Here is a 7,552-nt window from a genome sequence, read left to right as displayed (position 1 = left end):
GGCCAAAGATTAGGCTCAGCCAGAAACGTAGATTGGAGCATCTGCCACGGCCATGCCAACACGGTGGTCTCTGGATAGTCAGCCTTCTTATATGGTGGCTCAGGACTCCAAGAGTGAGTGCTCCTAGAATCCAGGAAGAAGTTGCCTGGACCATTATGATCTATCCTTGTAACAGTGACATTGGTCACCTCTACTAAACTCTATGGGTCTAAGCAGTCCCAAGTCCATATAGACTTGAAGGAAAGGGACACAGTCTTCAATTGTCAATGGGGAAAGGGTCAAAGAACTGGGTACTGTGTTTTAAAACTCTCCCAAAGAGGTTAACCAACCCTCTCTGAGATTTCACAGTGTGGAAGAGACAGCCCAGGGATATGAAGCCAGGTAACTCTTGCCTGGAAAATCCCGTGGACGGAGGTGCCTGGTAGGCTGCAGTTCTTGGGGTCGCTAAGAGTCAGACATGACTGAGTGACTTCACTTTCACTTTTCACTTTCATGCACTGGAGAAGGAAATGGCAACCCACTCCAGTACTCTTGCCTGGAGAATCCCAGGGATGGGGACCCTGGTGGGCTGCCGTCTATGGGCTTGCACAGAGCTGGACACAACTGAAGCGGCTTAGCAGCAGCAGCAGCAGCAGTAATCTGACCCCTTCTCTCTTAGTGGCCATATGGTACTTCAAGCATTGATGGATATGCAACAGATGCTAAGTTTATGTGCATAACTTATCGATCTGTGGGACAGACCAAGAAATGGGCAAGGAGCATTTTTTTAGGGAGTAGGTGAGTGTGGTGACAATCTGGAGTCAGGTTGTGAGAGGGAAGTTTCAAACGTGTTTGCTGTCAGGAGTGCTTTCACAATCAAAATAAAAACCATGATACCTTCAGACTACAGAGGAATTGAAGAGTTTTTCTTGAGCTAAGCTTTTGCATTTACACTATGGAAAAGTCCTTGCCCTTATAGTTGAAAAGACCCATGGTGGTCAGGAACCAAATAGTTGACTCAAAGAGTTTGCAGCTTTATTTCCATGAACACTGGGAGAACCCAGATGACATGAGGCTGAAGTTTGCCAAGAACTTATATGATTCAGAGCCTGTGCTTGTAAGTGCTCAGTCTGGATCCAACCTCAGGGCTTCTCAAAGGAATAAAGACTGTACATCCAGGATGGCTGGGCTGGCCTGGGAGTTTGCAGGGTTTGCAACCTGCTTGCAAAATTGAAGAGTGTTTGGTGATGACCCCTCTTGTTTCTCTTTAAGGGAGGTAAAGTTATAAGGAGTGATTTCTGAGGATCCGAAATGGGCAAGAGGTCATGGGAGTGTCCAGTTGAGGCTCTGAATCCAAGTTTTGGACAAAGAGTCCTGGCTTCACCTTTGAATGACATCTGGACCAAAGAAGCGACAACTGGCCAGACATGTTCTGGCTGCCAGGGCAGGGCAAGGAAGCTTCTTGTCTTACCTGAAGAGACAAGTTTATTCTCAGCTGGCCTCCCTGGAAGGTGGAGGGTTGTGCCAGGGAGGAACACCCTGGTGGTCTGCCTCTGGAGGTGCTGAGCTCACAACGCATGGAGGTAGCCTGGCTGATGATACATGTGGGCAAGGCTGGGCTTTGTGGACAGACCCTGGCTGGTTAGTCACTCTGATGATTGGTGTCAGTGTTTGGGTGGCTTGAAGTGAGGTCTCTCCCACTGAGAGGAGGTGCAGGCTTCTCTGGGAACCCTGATAGCTGAGCCATTTAACTCTGAGGGTTTCCAAGTGCTGAGGGTTTGTCTTGGGGTAGGTACTCCCTGAAGCAGATCCCCAAGACCAAGATTCCAGTACAGGTAGATTATTTGGGAGGTCCAACACAGACAAGGAAATGGGGAAATTAGATAAGGCAGTAAGGAAGAATGTGATATCAAGTGAGTTATAGTGGGGGATTGGAGGTGACGCCTGTGGGGAATGTCTGGAGCTCTGTGTAATACAAGCACTTAGAGAATCATCCCATCTGAGGAGTCAGGGAGCTGGGGTATTTATACACCAGAGGTCAAGGGTCACTAGTTGAAACCTATTGCTGAGCTTGTAATTTTTTATAACATTTCTAAAAACAACCAAACAAAAATTCAGACTTACACACCAAGTCTCTGATAAACATAGAACCTTCTTCCTGGAAAAAGCACATATGTACTTCCAAAAAAATTTGGTGTACAATTTCAGGTGACTGTTGGCTTCCTGAAGACCCTCCATGGACCCCCTGTCTCCCTACATGAAATTTCAGGTAATAGTGACAAGTATCTAGCCATCTGGGCTGGGCCACCCTCCAGCCTTCTTCTTTCGCTACCTTACATTCTGACCATCTGTTTTTAGAGGGTCATATGGCTCTGGATCCAAGATTTTAAAATCCATAAGCTAGAAACTTATGCTGACTGTCCATATTCTAGAAATCTGTACCTTGAAGAGCAGATGACAGTAGCCCTTTTTCAGGCAGGTTGATGGATGTGAGTCTGAGTGAACTCCGGGAGTTGGTGATGGACAGGGATGCCTGGCGTGCTGCGATTCATGGGGTCGCAGAGTCGGACACGACTGAGCGACTGAACTGACTGACTGACTGATACATAATCAATCTCTAGCCTAAGTTCTCCAGGGACGAGAAATCCAAGCATCTCCTCCAGGGGTCCCTGCGGTGTCCTGCCATGATTAAAATGCAGTCCAATCGTGTTCCCATTTGTTCAGTCTCCTGAGACAGGGATGGACAGTCAAAGTGAAGCCTTGAAGGAGCATAGGAATACGAACACATGCGGTTATTAGGATAGAGGTATTCTGGGTTGTTCTTTTCTAATTTTGAGTTGTCTGTTTTTCTGGTATAACACTGCTTGAACAGTATGTTTTAAAAAGAATCCCAATGAGATCAGAGTTTAGAAATCATCTCTATTTTCAGGTTGAACAAACAAAAGAAAATGAACTATCCCAACACAATCAGTAAGGCTTTTATTGTTCACCAGTAGACTAATTTTGTTCTCTGTTTCTAAATTATTTTTATAGTATCTCCTTCCCATGTGTCTTTCAAATGCAAAAGGCAACACCACACATTCCAAGACATATATGATATCCTCACCTTATACTTTAATCACCAGAACCTCTTGCCTTTCCTATTTTGCGAGGCTTTTAATGACTCTGTTCCCGCTGCCTATAATGCCTTCCCACTATGTCTTCCTGGGAAATTTGTACTTTTCTATTTTAGGTCCAATAGCGAGGTTGTCTCTTTAGCCTTGGTGAATCCACAGACAGAGGTGCTCCTTCTGTTTTCTCTACTCCAGTCTCCTTTGGCCCAGCCTCTGTCTTACTATGGGTCATATTTTATTTTTAATTATTTGTTTCCACGTTTGTCTCTCTCTCTGGATCCTTGAGGGGAGGGAAGGAGATTTATTTATAACTTAATTGCAAAACCCAGCTAAAACCTGGCATGTAGTCTAAGCCCAATCGGTGCATCCAATAATTTTGTGGTGCTAATGCAGAAGCACCTGAGACCCTTACTAGCAGCTGCAGCGTCGTGTTGATATTATAAGGAAATATTGTGACTTGTGGAGTGGAGTCCTTTCTCAGTCTACCATCATCTCTGCTGTCTACGGTCACAGGCCGCTTCTTTCTACCCACCTGTGTGCTTTTGATGTCCAAGGCTAAGACTGCCAATCATAGACCTTTGGTTCCAAACCCTATCCTCATCTCTGTTCCTTTCCTCTCCACCGTACAGAAATGAAAGAAAAGGGGACTTCCCTGGTGGGCCAGTGGTGAAGACTCTGGAGTTCTAAGGCAGGGGGTGCAGGTTCCACCCCTGGTCAGGGAACTAACAGCCCACATGCCATACTGCCGAAAAAAAAAAAAAAAGAAAGAAAAGGCCTTCAGTCTCAATTTTCCTGTTCAAAATTAGGTATATTTGTGCAGTGCTTATGCTCTGACACTGTACTAACTGCTTTCATCAATTAACTCATTTTATTTTCATAAGAGCTCTATTCACATAGCCTCTCACATATTTGAATACTTCAGAAATACTAATCAAGTAGATGGTGTGGTCAAGATTCAAGGCAGGGAAAGAAGGAAGGTGGACAATGTTACAGCCCAATTGCTAGATAAATGTCACCCTACATTTAATTTGCCTAGAAGTAGTCACGTGATCACATCTAAAGACAGGCAGGCTGGAAAGTACTTTTCCTGGGTGACCCAGAAGAGGGATATAGAAAAGGATTTGGGAGCCCCTAGATATAGCGCCATTTCTGACATTTCAGCAGAGACTATAAAGAGGAGATGGAAGAGTGTTCAAGTGAGAAAGAATCCTACATGGAAAGACTATAAGCTGGGGGAAAAAAGTTGGCCTCTTGATGACTAAAAGGATGTCATTATGTCTGGCACGTAATAAGCAAGGAAGAAAAAACTATGAGACAAATTAGGAGAGGTTGGCAGGAGCCAGGTCATTTAGGATTTGCTTCTGAGAGCTATAAGAAACCACCAAAATGTTTTAAGCCAGGGACTGTCACGACCATTTTCAGAAGCTCACCCTAACTGAAGCGTGAAGCGTCTGTAGGGGAGAAATAGGAGCAGGGCGACAACTCAAGAGGTTGCTATAGAAGGTCAGGAAGGAGATGATGGTGGCTCAGAAAGGGTGATAGGGTCAGTGATTGTATTCCCACTTTAGTAAATCACGGAAGTAACAAAGTGTATGCTGCAACCTAAAATTTGCTCCTTACAGTTCAAATATTCATTCCTCTCACGCTTGATTAATAGGTTGTTTATTGTGTTGTTCTTCTGTGTATAATACCGTGTTGGTCTGTGTCTGTTTTCTAAGCACAAGCACCTATTACCAAGCTTCTGACCAAGGGACATTCAATGTAAATGCTAAGGAAGTGAAGAGAAGGAAGAAGGGACACTGGGCTGGGGTTAAACCAAGGAGCAATTCACAGAGAGTGCGGAGATTCTGGCAGGGCTCTGGTGGATGGAGAAGGCATAGGAACCGTAGAAAGGATGAGGACTCCAGAGACAGTGCCCTGGTTTTGTGCCTTGGAAGCAGCCTTATGTGAGTTACTTTAGACTCCCTGGACTTCGTAGAGAGGTTTCAAAATGCTAATGAAAAGGATGCAGGCTTTTAAATCCAATAGAAATGGGTCTAAATTTCGGTTTTTATCTCTACAAGTTGTGTGATCTGGGGAAAGATGTCTCCCAGCTTCAATTCCTCATTTATAAAGCACCAATTGTATCGGTCAGCTTGGCTGAATTATCAAGCTTCACCAAGATCTCATTGACTTAAAACAAACTTTCATTTGTCACTAAGTTGTAGGTCCCCTGCTATGACTCTGTTCAGTGTGCTTTCTTATCCCAGGACCCAGGCTGTGATCTATTCTTGGAGCAGAAGGAGAGAGCAAGAGAGAGAGCAGAAACTGGTTCTGAGAGCTTCATAGGGCAAAGAGCACATCTGTTTTCATCCAGTCGGTCCAAGATAGTTGTGTGTACTTGCTAAGTCGCTTCAGTCATGTCCCACTGTTTGCAACCCCATGGACTGTAGCCTGCCAGGCTCCTCTATTCATGGAGTTCTCTAGGCAAGAATACTGGAGGGGGTTGCCATTTCCTTCTCCAAGGGATCTTTCCAACCCAGGGATCAAACCTTTCTCTCTTGTGGCTCCTGCTTTGCAGGCAGATTCTTTACTGATGAGCCACTGGGGAATCCTGAAGACAGTCACATCACTCAATCTGTTATTAGGATAGGAAAATATATTCTGTCTACAAAGAAGCACAATGAGTCACATGACAATGGGAGAGACTGTATAATTGGGACTATTATTATAATACAACCTGCCACATCTACCTGCAGAATCACCGCAGGAATGAAGTAAATGAAACACAAAGCCCCTAACAGTGTCTGACACAGTAGACACTCAGCAAAGGCCCATTCTTATGAAATAGCCCAACTTTAACATATATTTGCAAACACAGAATTAAAATGTGATTCTCTTTGCCTTCTACCCTCCTCTTGCCTCTCAATAACTCCTCCGTTACACACTTAGGAGCATAAAAATTACCTTGTGCAAAATACACAGTTTTCAGTGGCATATAGACCTTGGTTTGAAACTCAGGTGTGTTGGACATTCTTGTGTGACTGGCTGAGATCAGTTGTTCTCTCTGAGCCCCAGTCTGCTCATCGGTAAAATGGGGAGAAGAGGCTGTCCCATTGGATTGATGTAAAGGTTAAATTTTGCCCAAGGAACTCAGAGCATTCTCTTTCATCAGTAGATTGCCCCCGGTTTCTGGTAAGTTCTTAGAATTAAGTGTCTTCTATTTCAGTGTGAGGCAAGAAAAGCTTATCTTCCTGCCAGATACGTAGAGAAAGTAGACCTCGGTCTTTCTCCAGGAGTTATTGCCATTCCCTTTACTGGAAGAAGACTTGGGACTCTTCCTGACTGTTAGATACATGGAATTTCTTGAGGGCCCATGGATACTCCACATTTTCCCATGACTTGATGCTTTTATTGGTGCTGGCCCCTCTGCTTGGGATGTCTTGACTTATCTCAAAGGAAATTCCTTTGGGGAATGTCCCCCATCATCAGAATTAGTTAAGTAATTATGCTTGACTCTATGCTTTTAAATCAAACTTACCCTCACCTGGTAACATATATTAGTGGGTTAGGGTAACAACTTTTGGATGTGGTTACTTGGATCAAGGGTTTCCTAGGGGATTCAGTGGTAGAGAATCCCCCTGACAATGCAGGAGACACAGGAGACATAGGTTTGATCCCTTGGTCCAGAAGATACGCTGGAGAAGGAAATGGCAACCTACTCCCAGGTACTCTTACCTGGGAAATTCCATGGACAGAGGAGCCTTGAGGGCTACAGTTCACACAGGGTGGCAAAGAGTTGGACATAACCGAGCGAATGAGCACTTGTGCACACACTTGGACCAAACCTCATCCCTCCTGCCTTAAACCCTAGTACTGAGGCAAGTAGGGGCCAGTTTGTTATGAATGAAATGCTGAACAGTGCCCAGTCATCCTGAGCAATCAGAAACCTACCTGAGGTCAGGTAAGAAAGCGACGTGATCATGCTTGTCCTTGAAAATGGTATCTGTGACTCTGAGTGAAATGTACGGGAAGGGAGAAGGCTAAAGGACAGTGTGACCACACAGGCACGAGTTGGTGCTCTTGGTCTTCAAGAAACCTTGCTGGTAAATACTCCCATGTTTCTCAGCTGGGTTTTGTTTTGTTTGCTAGATGCCTGGGTTCCTGTGGTGCCTGGGTCTCTGGTAGATTCATTCCCCTACCTTTGAACATTTCTCAAAGTGTGATTTTCCTGTGACTGGTGCTTGTCTGTGAACTTTTGTTATCAACCCTCTGTAAAGAAGCACAGAAGCTGAGTATAAGCATCATAAGCTTCAATAAGAACTTGGTATCCAGGATCATGATCATTCTTTTCTAGTAACTGATTTTTATTTTGTTTTACACAAGTTGGTAATGTATGAGGATGAAATGAACAGACAATGAGTACATTCAACCAGCTCTTCACCAGAGACATTCAGGAAGCATGAACATCGTGTTCCCTG

The sequence above is a fragment of the Ovis aries genome, chromosome 13 (assembly GCF_016772045.2).
Source record: "Ovis aries strain OAR_USU_Benz2616 breed Rambouillet chromosome 13, ARS-UI_Ramb_v3.0, whole genome shotgun sequence".
NCBI classification, from domain to species: Eukaryota; Metazoa; Chordata; class Mammalia; order Artiodactyla; family Bovidae; genus Ovis; species Ovis aries.
Note: the sequence above shows the minus strand (reverse complement) of the source record.